This window comes from Rhinolophus ferrumequinum, chromosome 18 (genome assembly GCF_004115265.2).
Source record: "Rhinolophus ferrumequinum isolate MPI-CBG mRhiFer1 chromosome 18, mRhiFer1_v1.p, whole genome shotgun sequence".
Lineage (NCBI taxonomy): Eukaryota > Metazoa > Chordata > Mammalia > Chiroptera > Rhinolophidae > Rhinolophus > Rhinolophus ferrumequinum.
The window spans coordinates 60,753,707-60,767,672 of NC_046301.1; the positions used below are offsets into that span (position 1 = coordinate 60,753,707).

Below are 13,966 nucleotides of genomic sequence, written 5' to 3' on the forward strand. Positions count from 1 at the left end.
CCCAGCAGAGCACGAGGGTTCCCTTTTCTCCACATCCTCGCCAACACTTGTTATTTGTTTTTTTATTGACGATGAATTTAGGTATTTTGGATGCTTTTTGCAGTCAAAGTTTTTCAGCCAGTTGATAAAGACAAGGTATTTACTAACCAAAGTTTGGGCGATAGATATTTCACGGTGATGGGGAGGCAGCAGCCCTCTTCTGAATTTAAAAGAAGTGACGCCTCTGGTTGGGTTTTGTGTTGCAGGATGGTCTGAGATCCTTTTGCCGGGGATCAGTGCCAAGGGGCAGTGTTGAGCTATCCCTATGACCTGGGACCTAATTTCCAAATGAGAGAGTGGAATGATGTGTCTGCAGTGGCACCTGGATGGGAGCATTTGTGGCTAAAATAGTGTCATTTTCTTGTAGGCCACCCTCCAGTTCAGGGGTTGCAAACTACAGCCCAGGGGCCGAATGCAGACCACCTGGTTTTGTAAGTAAAGTTTTATTGACACACGGCCACACCCAGTTGTTTCCAACAGCCTATTTGAGTTGTAGTGACACAGGCCATTTGACTCACAAAGCTGAAAATATTTACCAGTTGGCCCTTCAGAAACACTTTGCTGGGCGCTGGTCTTGTCAACAAGGCAGGTAATGGAAGTTCTAACATAACATAACGTAATATCACATCACATCACATCTTGTACATCACAACACACTAAGATACAGATATGTATGATATATATAATAAAGAAATTGTAATAATAAAGCAATTAGATGCTATTAACAATATGTCAGGCACTGATTTAAGCATTTTATAGATACTCATTTATTTAATCCAAAAAGCAAACCTGTCCAGGAGGTGCTGCCGTCCTCTCCATGTTCTGGATTCGGAAACAGGCGTGGAAGAGTGAGTAAGTCGTGAAGTCAGGGCAGGAGCAGGCCACTGTGCTTCCTGTTAGATGCAAGAGTATATGTCCCCACCCACCCCCTCCCTTGGGACTCAGTGTAGCTGTTTTAATTGTGAGTGGAAAAAGAAATCCATTTGTACTCATTTTATTTTATTTTTTTGTCCAAAATTGGTCCTCTTCCCAAATCAGTTGCCTGTCCCTCCATATAGTGCGATCCCAGGCAGTGGGGGTGTGATCGCTGCCTAGCATGGTGGAGTGGTTCTGCCTCCCAGGGGACGCTGGGCAACGTCGGGGACATCTGTGGTTACCGCACCGGGGGTTCTCCTGGCATTGAGTGGGTGGGGGCCAAGGAACAACCCGGCCCCAATGTCCACAGTTCTGAGGGGGAGACCCTGTGTTAGTTATTTGGGAAAAAATTGAGGCCGATTCCTATTCACACTGGACACCAGGATGAATCTCAATGGTCAGTGTAAACCAGGGTGCCCCCCGCCCCCGCCAGCTGACGTAGCAGAGGGCCGGGCCTGTAAGGCACCGAGCCCATAGAACTGGGGGCAGCAGCATTCTTTGCCCCTGTCCTCTTGGCTCCCCTGGGGTCAAGCACCCGTGCCCTTTTGCCTTGTCTGAGTAGGGGTGTGATGGCACCTGATCTGGGTCACTCCTGGCCGAGCCCGCGATCGCCATGTGGCTTTGGAGCAGCGTATCACTGCTCTGTCCCCAACACTTGTCGCCCTTCCTTTGCAGTCAGAGCTTGTCAGGGTGACATATTTCGATGGTTGCTGTGGTGATAAGTGAAGGCTGAGGTGATAGCTGCAGCGAGTGCGTAAAGACAGCACTGTTTCTATATCGAGCCTCCAATGAGAGGAAGTGCTCCTGCAACGTGCGTGTGGGATGTCAGTGTGGGAAGGGAAGGGGCTCAGGCACCCCGGTCTCCCCACTCAGCTTCCACAGGCAGGATCTGCAGCCTGGACGGGGAGAGCTGCTTGTAACCAAATGCTGGCTCCTTGGCAGTCCTGCCTGTGAGGGGCCTTCTTAGAGCAGGGGATCCCATCAGGGGCCATCCTGCCCCTAGGGGACACTGTGCCATGTCTGGGGACCTCTGTGGTTGTCACCAGTGGGGTGCTTCTGGCATCAAGGGGGTGGGGTCCAGCAGTGCTGCTCAGTACCCACCGGTGCCCAGGACGCCCCCCCCCCCCGCAGAAACGACCTGGCCCCCATGTCAGCAGTGCCGGAGGGGAAGAACCTGGCTTTGAGGGAAGCAGAGAGAGGCAGTGGATTTGTTTAGTTTCAGAAAGTTGGTGCTGGCATTGACATCTTGATAATTTGTGACATCCCCAAGCCTTCACTTTCTCGCCCCAGTTGTTCTACCGCTCTCTCCTCATTGAATTTACTGCATCCTGTCAGGCTCTGAGTCTCCCCAGAATATCAGGGTGATAGAGGCTGAGAAAACAAGAAAATGAAAATCCCAGTGCTGTTCAGTGCTTGTCATTAGAAACAGGGAGTGGTTGATCAGACCTCCGCGTGGAGATGTCAGGTGAATCAGCCCAAGCACAGCCGTAGCACTTGTCTAATGCCGTCTAACATATTACCCCCAACTTAGTTGAACCACCAAGCATTTATTACCCCACAGCTTCTCTGGGTTAGGAATTTGGAATCAGCTTAACAGGGTGGTTCTGGCACAGAGACTCTCAGAAGCTTGCAGAGCACGTGCCGACTAGGGCCGCCTCATCTGAAGGCTCGACCAGGGCTGAAGGAGCGCCTTCCAGGATGGCTGTCCCACATGGCTGCTGGCGGGAGGCCTCAGCTCCTCCTAGGGCCCCTCCACAGCGCGGCCTGAGCGTTCTCACAACGTGGCAGCTACCCGACCTCCCAGTGATCCCCACAGAGAGTGAGGAGGAAGCCGCGTGTCTTTTTTTTTTTTTAAGTCAACTGATACATTTTCATTGCCCATTCAGACCTACTTTTTTTTTTTTTAATGTTCTACGTTTTTAAAAATTTTTTTATTGGGGAAGGGGAACAGGACTTTATTGGGGAACAGTGTGTACTTCCAGGACTTTTTCCAAGTCAAGTTGTTGTCCTTTCAGTCTTAGTTGTGGAGGGGGCAGCTCAGCTCCAGGTCCAGTTGCTGTTGTTAGTTGCAGGGGGCGGAGCCCACCATCCCTTGTGGGAGTCGAACTGGCAACCTTGTGGTTGAGAGTCCGCTGGCCCATGTGGGAATCGAACCGGCAGCCTTTGGCATTAGGAGCACGGAGCTCTAACCGCCTGAGCCACCGGGCCAGCCCAGCCATGTGTCTTATATGACTTGGTCTTGGAAGTGACTCACTGTCATTTCTGCCACGTGTAATTGATCACACAGACCAGCTGTGGTACAGAGCAGGAAAAGACTACACAGGGAATGAATATCAGGGTACCGGCTACTACAGCAGGTGAACTTATCTCTGAAAATCAGTCAAATGAGACATTAATTTATTTGCCCAATGTCCCTAAAAACAGAAGAGCACACCACCTGCCATCACAAAGAAGTGGTATGTGAAGTGATGGATTCCCGGGGCATTCTGGGTACAATGGCAGTTTCTGGAACCATCCTTGGGATGTCTTTGCCCACTTACTTCAGCTGTTTGTACCCTTCTGCCTGCAAAACTTGGAGGACAGACACGGGATGGTGGAGAAGAGGCATGTGTCCATGTGGGATTGAGGCAGAAGGAGGAAGGGGGGTCTCCCTGAGAGCTTCGCGCTGAAAGATGGGAGGGACGGCCTGAGGGTCAGGTGGGACTGCACAGAGCCCGGTTGGTAACAAGAGGATGAGGAGGTGGTGTCCTGCTCAGTGCCATCTTGCAGACGTGGCTCCTCCCCGGCCAGCATGTGCTTTCCATTGGCCAAACAGGACTTGGGAGTAATCCACGGGAGGGCACACGCGATGATTCGGTCAGGGTTCTTCTCTGATCTGCCCCTGGGCCTGTGTGGTCCCCAGGCCACACGAGGGCTCTGGTGTCGGTTAATGCAGGCCCAAGCAGCCAGGAGATTCTGATCCTCACAGTATTATATTGTTATGAAACTCGTAGGGGACAAGGGGGAGAAGTAGGAAATGCATTTGTCCACGACTGACCTGGCTTCTCTCTGGGTCTTGTTCATAACAGTGACTGAAGGAGTGAGCTGGTAACAATGTGAACACTTAGGGATTGTCTGGTCTAAGACAGGCTTTCCCCTCCCTCCCTCCTTCCTAACTTCTTTTCTTCCTAAAATCAGGATTTTTTTTCCCCTTTCTTCCACCTCTCCCGCCCCCAACTCCAGTTCAAGCCGTTGTTTCTCAGTCTAGTTGTGTAGGACGAAGCTCCCTGGCCCCTGCTAGTATTATGAGCCTCGGGCTCCCTGCCGGTTGTTGGTTGGCCAGTCACAGCAGCTCACAGCACTCTCGCCAGCCGGCTGCTCACTATGGCTGCCGGCCAGCTCACAATGGTCACCGGCCGCTCCTGGCAGCCCTTGGCAGCCCACGGCAGCTCACTCCAACCTCCAGCTGCTCACAGCAGCCCAGCTCCAGGGGGAGCCGTTGTTCACAATCTTAGCTGTGGAGGGCGCGGCTCACTGGCCCACGTGGGAACCAAACTGGTGACCTCAGAATTAGGAGCAAGGAGCTCCAACCACCTGAGCCACCGGGCCGGCCCCCTAAAATCAGAATTCCTGGTTCTTGATGTAACTTCCAATTTATCTCTTCAACATCCTCTTTTAATAGACTACTTTTTAGAGTGCTTTTAGGTTTACAGAAAAAGTGAGCAGACAGTACACTGCGTTCCTGTATTTCTCCTCTCCCCCTACACACACACACACACACACACACACTTCCCCCTGTTGTCACCGTCTTGCGTTGGTGTGGTGCATTTGTTACAACTGATGAGCCAGTATTGATACATATGTGCCTTTGTGTTTCTTTTTATTACAAGTGCCATTATTTTGTAATTTCAAGGACCATCATTAAACAATTATTGTGACACTGCTTCATGTTCAGGGGGACCTCCCCACCAGAGGGTTCCAGCACACAAAAGCCACCTACGTTGTTTTTGCAATGTCTCTGTCTGCACAGAAAACTTTGGGACTTCCCTTTTCCTAGCATTTGAAGCCCTCTGGAATGGAATTCTAGTTCAGGGATCGTCAAACTCTCTGTAAAGGCCAGAGTGTAAATATTTGGCTTTGCTGGCCACATGCTGTCTGTCATTACTACTCAGCTCTTCCATTGTAGCTCAAAAGATTGATGAATGAAGCAGCATGGCTGTGTGCCAATAAAACTTTATTACAAAAACAAGCAGGGGGTCAGGGCTTGCCAACCTCTCCTCTAGGTCATCTATTACCTTTAGCTAACATTTGTTATCTGCCGGCCCAGTATTGGGAAATGGTTAGGAATTCATGCCTGGGGTCTGTCTGGCCTGGCGGCAAGTCCCACTGTGCTAGCATGTGACCTTTAGCAGCTTACTTCCTTTCTCTGACTCAATTTCTTCATTCATAAGTGATACACAGAGGGTGCCAAAAAAATGTAGACACATTTTAGGAAAGGAAAACTGTATTAAAATTATAATAATATATATCGATAACAAAAGATGAATACAAGTCACGTTTGACTTCTGCAATTACAAGAGGTGCTCAAAGTGGTTACCATCAGAGTCCAGACACTTCTGATGACGGTGAACTACTGCTTGAGCAACGTTGACCAAAGTGTCCGCTTGTATATATATTTTTGGTGCCCCCAGTATATATATATATATATACACACTATATATATATTTACATATATATATATGTAAAAACACTCCTCATGGAGATTTCTACATCTATATATCTATATCTATCGATAGTTATTAGGTTGGTGCAAATGTAATTGTGGTTTTTGCAATTGTTTTTATTTTTATTATTTATTTATTTATTTTTTAAGTGTGTTTTTCCAGGACCCATCAGCCAAGCCATGTAGTTGTTTCAATCTAGTTGTGGAGGGCGCAGCTCACAGTGGCCTATGTGGGGATCGAACCGGCAACCTTGGTGTTATCAGCACCACGCTCCAACCAACTGAGCTAACTGGCCACCCCTACAATTCTTTTTAACCTTTTAAACCGTAATTACTTTTGCACTAACCTAATAGATATAGGTATCTCCACGAGGTGTGTTTTATTTTCATTAATCATGCAGATAATTTTCTACACTATCCCAGGGTAAAACAGAGAATTTGGCAGTCCATGTTGTGTGGTGAGGGGGCCCCTCAGAAACACACAGACTGAGTGAAGTGAATAGTGATGTTGGTTATAACTAAATGAGCAGACATATGAGTATGTTAAACGCTTGTCCCAGAGACTGGCACATATGTGTGGGGTAGGTATTAAGATACTTTTCTTCTGTTGTATGAATGATTTAGATAAATGGTTCCCTGTTATATTATTAGTTACCTAGGGCTGTGTAACAAATCACCCCAAAGGTGGTCACTGAAAACAACACACATGTAGTGTCTCACCATGTCTGTGGTGCAGGAGTCTGGGTGTTGGTTTAGCTGGGACCTCTGCTCAGGGTCTCTCACTGGTGGCAGTCAGGGTGGCAGTCAGGGTGGCAGCCGGGGCGGGGGGGGTCTCATCAGAAGCTCAGTGGGGACAGTGTCCACGCTCAGCTTGTGTGGCTGTAGCACGATTCAGTTCCCCTAGGGCCTTTGTTCTCAGCTGCTGGCTGGAGGCCACGCAGACCTCGCCAACCTGGCTGATGGCTCCCTCACAGCGTGCAGGCTGAGCTGGCAGCTGAGTCTGTTAGCCAAGTGAAAGTCACACTCTTCTACAACAAAATGGCAGAAGTGACACCCTCTCTGGCTGAGCACACTCCAGGGGAGGGATTAGACAAAGGCGTGACCACCAGGAGGCAGGGTCACAGGGGCCAGGCAGACAGAAACAGTTTGTTTCTGTGCCTTTTGTTTGGGGTTAAAGGAGCGCTTCTCACAGAGCACCGATTGTGTGCTGCAGGATTTGCATTCATGGTCAGATCTCAGTTTTCTTTTCTCACCCCCCCGCCCAAGTAGACGACCCCCCCAAGTAGTCTTTGCTCTTTCTCAGCTGGGAACATGGAGCCAGGGGACTTCAAAACACGCAGCCAGCAGGTACCATCACCAGCACTCAGCACCCGTCTTCCTGACCCCACAGTGCCACATGGCACTGTCACTTTTGCCCAGCGACTCCTGCCATATAATTAGTGTAGAAAGCTCTTTTTCTTCCTCAGGAGAAACCAGTGTGTATGTGCCACCCTGTAGGAAATTCTCATAGTGCCGATTCTGCGTATCTATTACGTGCTGGGGCCCCCGGGGGCCACAACCATTGTGATATCTGAGATTTCCTTGTCTCTTGCACCAAGAAGCAAACGCCCTCTGTAGAGAGCACATGATTTGAATGTATTTATATTCGACGGGAATGACAGGCCAGCATGTCCCTTCTCTACTGCTCCGTGAGAGTGTAATCAATCCTAGGTTTCAGGGGTGTGTCGACACCTGCCCAGGGTCCCCTGGCTTTGGGATTGACAGGTTAAAGCCACATGACATCCCACCTGCACAGCCCACAAGCCCTTGTGCCCCCAAGTTCTCTGTGAGCACCCCTTTGCCCCTGAGATTGATAACGGGGTCCTGCCTGAAAAGGGATTTGCCCTCCAAGAGGGAACAGCAGCTCATGAGCTCTGGTGTCCAGACGGGCCCAGAATCGCAAATAGAAACTTCAGGAAGCTGTCGTGCAGTGCGGTCCACCCTACAGAGGATGCTGGGCAACATATGGGGACATCCGTGGTTGTCACGACTTGGGGTGCTCCTGGTATTGAGTGGGTGGGCCGGGGATGCCGCTCAGCCCCCACAGTGCCCAGGGTGGCCCCCCACAGAGAGTGACCTGAGCTCCATGTCAGCGGTGGGGGGACTCCCAAATTCTAGAGGGAGGGACGGCAGCGTTTGCACACAGTAGGCCTCTGCAGATATGTGTCGGTTGTACAAACCCTTTGAAAAAGTTCTGGAAGCTCAGATCTAGAGAAATGGGTTGCGACTTGCTGGCTTCCTGCCCAGGTGTGCCGTCCTATGTCTGTCAGCACTGGTTCCGCCGCTTCTTACTGGGGACAGGTTCTGACGGGCCCAGAGCAATCGAGTCCTCCATGCCCATCTCGGCTCCTCAGGGATCCCCCACCACCCGTAACAGCCAGGTTTATGGCCCTGTTTTTGGCAGTAGCAAGGGTCCAGCCACCTGTTCCCACCTGCTGTCCACCACTTGGAGCCATTAGGCTGACAATCTGACAAATCTGTCGCACCCTTTCTGAATTATGAGGAAAACAAAACCACCAGGAAATTAACGGAGAAAACCCTGGAGCACTCCTGGTTTCAGATCGTGGTTTCTGTGTTCCTTGTTCAAGGTGACAGATGACACAGCTGAAGTCTGCAGCTGAGAACGGGCCTGCCTTTCAGGGCTGGCTCCAGGCTGAGCCTGTGCTGACAATCCCTGTACCCTGTCCATAGAAACGCAGTGGGGGTCCCAGGTGTCAGGCCCAGCTGGGCTCCAGGTGGGAACGGGCCCAACCTCACCCTCCTCTGGGGTCAGCCCGGTCTCCCCCAGGTCCTCCGACAACGCAGGCTGTCCCTTAGCACAATCTCAGGAATTACTGAACCCCTCCTGGGGGTGGGTGCGGTGAGAGCTATTGGAACCGCCAGGGCGAGCAAAGCACATGAGATTCCTGCCGTTGAGACTCAACTTCCAACCAGAACACGCTGATTGGCGTGGGGTTTCTTCCGGAGGCCGTGACAGTGTCCTGAGGTTACATAGTGTGATGGTTGCACACCCTTGTAAATGTCCTAAAAGCCCCTGATTGGATACTTTAAAGAAGTGAATTTTCTAGTATGTGAATTATATATATACATATATAGCTCTCAATTTAAAAAGAGAGAGAAGGCTGTGGCCAAGGTGGGGCCCAGGCAGTAGGAAGCACTGCCCACGACAGGAGTCAGTAGGACCATCTGGGAGGCGTCCCTGACCGCCACCCTTGTAAGCGAAGCTGGTCTCTGCTCGTGGCTTTTTCTCCCTCACGGCACCCGGTGCTTTCCCCCTGGAGTGTTCATTGCTTGGTCCTGAGGTCTGTCTCCCCTGCCTGGAGGGCAGTTCCTGAGGGCAGCAAGGTCTGTGTGGGGTTTGCAGGCACCCAGGCACCAGGGCTCTGCTGTCGCCATCTTCAAACTTGCACAAATTTTTGAACCAGGGGTCCCACCGTTTCATTTTGCCGCCAGCTTTGTAAATTCGGTAGCAGGTCCTGTGGAGAGTCCCACCTCCTCCTCATCCCACTGCGCGTCCTTCCAGGGCCTTGGGATCCGTCCTGATGGGGAAAGTGAAAGCCCAGTGTTCTGTCCAGGGGTAGAGCTGGTGAAGGTCATGGGGACAGCCTGGTGCCAGCTGGTGTGGCGCAGCTGCCGTCCCCTGGCCCCTGGGCTCAGAGCTGCAGGGCTGTGTTTTGTCCACACCGCTTCCTGCTCCAGCCCAAGCTGGTCTGGGCTGCGTGCAGCCAGAGTTGGGGTGGGGGTCTGTGGTGGTCACCTCACTGCTCAAGTCCAAGTTCAAGGGCTCAAGGACAGCAGCTAGTAGCTAGTGTTACAGGGCTGGGGACGGGGAGGTTTGCAGGTGGTGGATGTGAGGGCAGGGAGTGAAAAATCATCTTTAAAATGATGCACAAGACCCCCGTGATCACAGCAGCACGATTCACACCCGCCAAAGGTGGGAACCGCCCAGGTGTCCATCAGAGGTGATGGACACACACAGTGTGGTCCGTCCACACACAGGAGTGTCACTCAGCCACGAAAAGGAGGGAGGCGCTGACACTCGCCACAGCGTGCATGGACCTGAACACACGGGGCTCCTGAGAGAAGCCGGACACACAAGGCCACACAGTGTGTGATTCCACTTACAGGAAACGTCCAGAACAGGCGCGTCCACAGACACTCCACAGATGGGGGTGACTGCTCATGGGGAGGGGGTTTCCTTGGGGGGTGAAATACCCTAAAATGGGTTGGGATAATGATCACACAACTTTGTGAATATACTAAGAACCACTGAGTTGAGTGCTTCAAAATGGGTGAGTCGTGCAGCATGAGAATTACGTCTCAATAAGATTGTCTAAAAAACATGACGCCTAGTTTGTCAGTCGCCGCTTCCTGGTTTTGATAACCTCCCTTAGTTGTATAAGGAGCGGACATCTGGAGAACTAGGTGAAAGGTGCCTGGGACCCCTCTTTACTAATTTTGTAACTTCTTGTGAGTCTTTAATTGATTCAAAAATAAACATTTGAAGGATCATACGCACAGATCCTGCAAGGTTGGGGCAAATCTTGGCCTCCAGGCCCATGGTCGTGTTGCTCCAGGCCTTTCGTCGCTCATCCCTTTTGCCCACTGCTGCCCATCCTGGTCGTCCAGGGTGCCCCTCTCGTCCCAGTGCCGCAGCCACTCCTTTCCTAAGTGGCTGCTGAGAAAAGCAAATCCCTGCCCGGTGACATTCTAGCAGCTCCAGGATCCCAGAGGGCTTGGGGTGTTCCTGGGGCGACGGTGCCACCTGCAGGTGATGGTGGGGATCTCAGTTCTCTTGGCCTTTCACTGACTACGAATTAGCCTGAACTCAGAGAACCGAACCAGCTCTTAAAACTTTTTATTGAGTTATTTTGTTAAATACACTTTTTTGTTTTAGAGTAGTCTTAGATTTTCAGAAAAGTTTCCGAGATGTTACAGCGAGTTCCCATCGACCCATCACACATTTTCCCAATGGTTGCATCTTCCATAATCACAGTACATTTGTGACAACCGAGAGACAGACATGGGGACATTCCTGTGAACTCAGCTCCACTCTTCTCCTGGATTTAATTAGTTTCCCCTCTTTCTGCCCCAGGACCCCATTCAAGATCCCACCTTACATTTGGTCCTCATGTCTCCTTAGGCCAACCCGGGTGAGTTGGTCACCCTGGGGCAGGGGGTGACTCAGTCTCCCCCTCTGCCTCCCAGGGGACCATGAGGTTCGAAGGATGCCAGAGAGCATCTTCTATAAACTCTAAAAGGTCCTATAAACAGCCATCGTCTCATTCAACTGAGTTTTGGAAAACGTGGAAACTTGATCAAGGATAACCTCATCAATCTCCAATTGCCTTCTTAAATCTGCCCTCTGCATCTTGAAGCACCCTACTTGTGCTGTCCCCAGTGTCTGGCAGAGTAACCAAAAGGCACAGCTCCCCTAACGGCTTGTTCCCCTTGTCTGATTGTGAGTGCGGGACTCTTCCATGCGGGCGCCCTCAGGAACACCCCCATTTCTAGCCACTAGACGCTCAACTGAAGTGTTACATTTTTCTTCCAGGGAGCGGACGTTTGGTTCCTGGAACCTCGGCACTGAAGACGGCCAGGCCTCACGCACAGGTCAGTGTCACAGTGGTTTTCTGTTTTCCACGTTCACGCGGGCGTTGAGCTGGCCATTCTGGGCCCGGGTGAGAGTTAAGAGGCTGGTTTGCCATCAAGGCAGTAGTGGTCCTTACAAGGCACGCCTGTACCTTCCCAGCCGTGCTCGTTCCAGGGGCTTGTCCTGTCTGCCAAGAGTGCCCGGGAGCAACAGGGGCTGTCTTCTGTTCTTTGGCTCCGGTCGTCACAAAGCAGGGGTCGTGGACTGGTCCTGGGTATCCCAGGACGGCATCTGGGCAGAGCGTGCACCGCTGTGCCACCTGCTTTTCGCTGTGATAGCTTTGTCCTAGAGAGGCTTAATTAGGGAGCCCCTTCACCCCATTCCCCATTTGCGTAGAGGGGGACCGTCCTTAACCATTGTCAGGAGCAGGGCTAAGTCCCTGGATGTGACCTGAAACCTGTCGCCCGCCCTGCAGACTCCACAGTGGCCTCAGGAAGGTTGGTTTTCAACAAGGTAGGAGCAGAGCTAAGGCTCAGGCCTGGTCTCTTAGCTCCTGTGTGTTTGTTTACCTCTGGTCTTGTTCCCCAAAGGCTTCCGAGCGGCTTTTGTAATGTGGGGAGAGGAAACAACGGGCACTGAGTTAGAGTGCGGGCGCCGTGGCCGCCGCCGCCCGGGACTCACTGTAACCGCTGTGCTTCGCTGCCTGGCCCGCAGGCCCCACAGCTCCGCCTTCTTTTTCCTTAAACGTTTTGCTGCCGTCACGGAGTTTTGTCTTTGATGAGATTTTTAGAATAAACTCCCAGTTTCTAACAAAAATTCTGATGGAATTTTTATTAAGGTTGTGTTTCATTTATGAATAAATTTGAGAGACATCTGCTCTTTATAATGTTGGCTGTTCCCATTCAGTGTGTGTGTGTGTGTGTGTGTGTGTGTGTGTGTGTGTGTAAGGAAAAATGTTGCAAAAGAAGGCAGACTCCAAAGACAACCATTGAATGATTCCATTTGGGTGACATTTCTAAAAAAAGCAAACCTCTAGGGACAGGAGGGTGACTTGGGATTGCCAGGGGCTGGGGTGGGAAGGGGTGAGTGTGACCGCACCAGGAATGTGACGGGGTGAAGCAAATGGTCCAACACTGCGTGACGAGGATAGTCGTACAATTGGGTGAACTTACTAGAACATCTTTGAGTTGTGCGCTCTTGCCAGTGAATTTTACAAAAGGTAACGTGCACTTCAGTAAGGTTAAAAATACAGGTATGTTAGCTAAGCTCGCGAGAGAGGCCATCCCTGAGGACCACCCGAAGGCTGAGGTTGGAACCCTGGGGTCCGTCAGACTCCTCTGCTCAGCCTAGGTCCAAAGCAGATTTAACGGGTTAACTCTCTTCACAAAGTCGCCAGGCAGAGGCCCGTGGGGGAGCCGCGCATACAGGTGGCCGGCGGACCTGCCCCGCTCATCCGTTCTCTTCAACGTCAGCGTCAGACTGACTTCCTGTAAAAAGAAAGTGGAGGTGCGGGCAAGTACAGAGAAGGCAGAGTCACCAAAACCCCGCCAGCGGCGACCATTGCTGACATCTGGTGAGCATCCACCCGTCTCTCTGAGTTACATTCACACGCGTGAATTTAGACGAGTAGGTTTCCACTTTAATGAGCTCATTTTGCTCGATGGGCACCTTTCTTGTCAATAAACCTAGATTTCCATCATCTTTCCTGACATTGGCTTAACATTATAGACGAATTATAACTTATTTCTTTAAAATAATTTTATAATTGAGTTGACTGATCTAGTGGTGGCTTTTGTGGGTATTTTTCTTTTCCTTTCTCTCAGTCTCTCTCTCTCTCTTTGTTGCTACGCTTTGGGATGCATGCCCTTGTGCAAACTGTATGGCCTTGGTTGGTTATTGTAAGTTCCTATATGTAGGTTTGTGGGGGGTGTGTGTGTTTAAATCAGGGTGTTCTCACTCCCAAGGCATCTGCCCCTCCCCTCCCAACACAGTCTTCACATTTCTGCCAATCCGACCAGCCGGGACTGTGGCGTGGCTGGGTCCCCTGGGTTACCCGTGACTTTAGCGTTTCCTCTGGGAGCTTCTGCTGGGAAAGGCCTGGCCGTGTTCTTCGCTTGCCTTTTCTCTCCTGGACTTGTTTGAACTCCTCGGACACAATTTATTCAGCTTTCTATATTTCTCCATTGGACACTGTCCATCACATGCGACTGTTTTTCTGAGCGCATCTTTCCACTTGGCGGTGGCAGTTCTGCCACAGGGAATTGTAGGGAATTGTAAACATTTCACGGACACCAGTGTTGTCCTTTGTGTTTTGGGAGGTATTCTTCAACTTCAAAATGATAAAAACACAATTCATCTGCACTGTGTTCGGATTGTGTATTTTGCACTTACATCCTTGAGCCGTGTGAAATTCAGCTGTGCTAGTGGGTCTCACCTGGAGCGATCCTGCCCCCAGGGGACACTGGGCCATGTCTGGGGGCATCTTTGGTTGTCACACTGGGGGGACTCCTGGCAATGAGTGGGTGGGGCCACTCAACACCCCACAGTGCCCAGGACACCCCCACAGAGGGCAGTGCTGGGGCCCTGCCCGTCTGGTCTCAGCTCTAAAGGGACTCGTCTGTCTTTATTACAGACCCAAACTGTGTCATCACCGCAGAGGAAAAATGGCCGTTTAATTA

The 13,966-nt window shown here is 51.1% G+C and overlaps 1 protein-coding gene across 2 annotated transcripts in view; it reads left to right on the plus strand.

Moving 5' to 3' along the window:
* GNG7 (G protein subunit gamma 7) overlaps positions 1-13,966 on the plus strand; it is a 111,023-nt gene that overhangs the window by 23,929 nt on the left and 73,128 nt on the right. For both annotated transcript variants that reach the window (XM_033133790.1, XM_033133789.1), the window contains exon 2: positions 11,250-11,308. The gene's annotated coding sequence lies outside the window, so the exon portion shown is untranslated. The remainder of the gene's footprint in view (positions 1-11,249; positions 11,309-13,966) is intronic.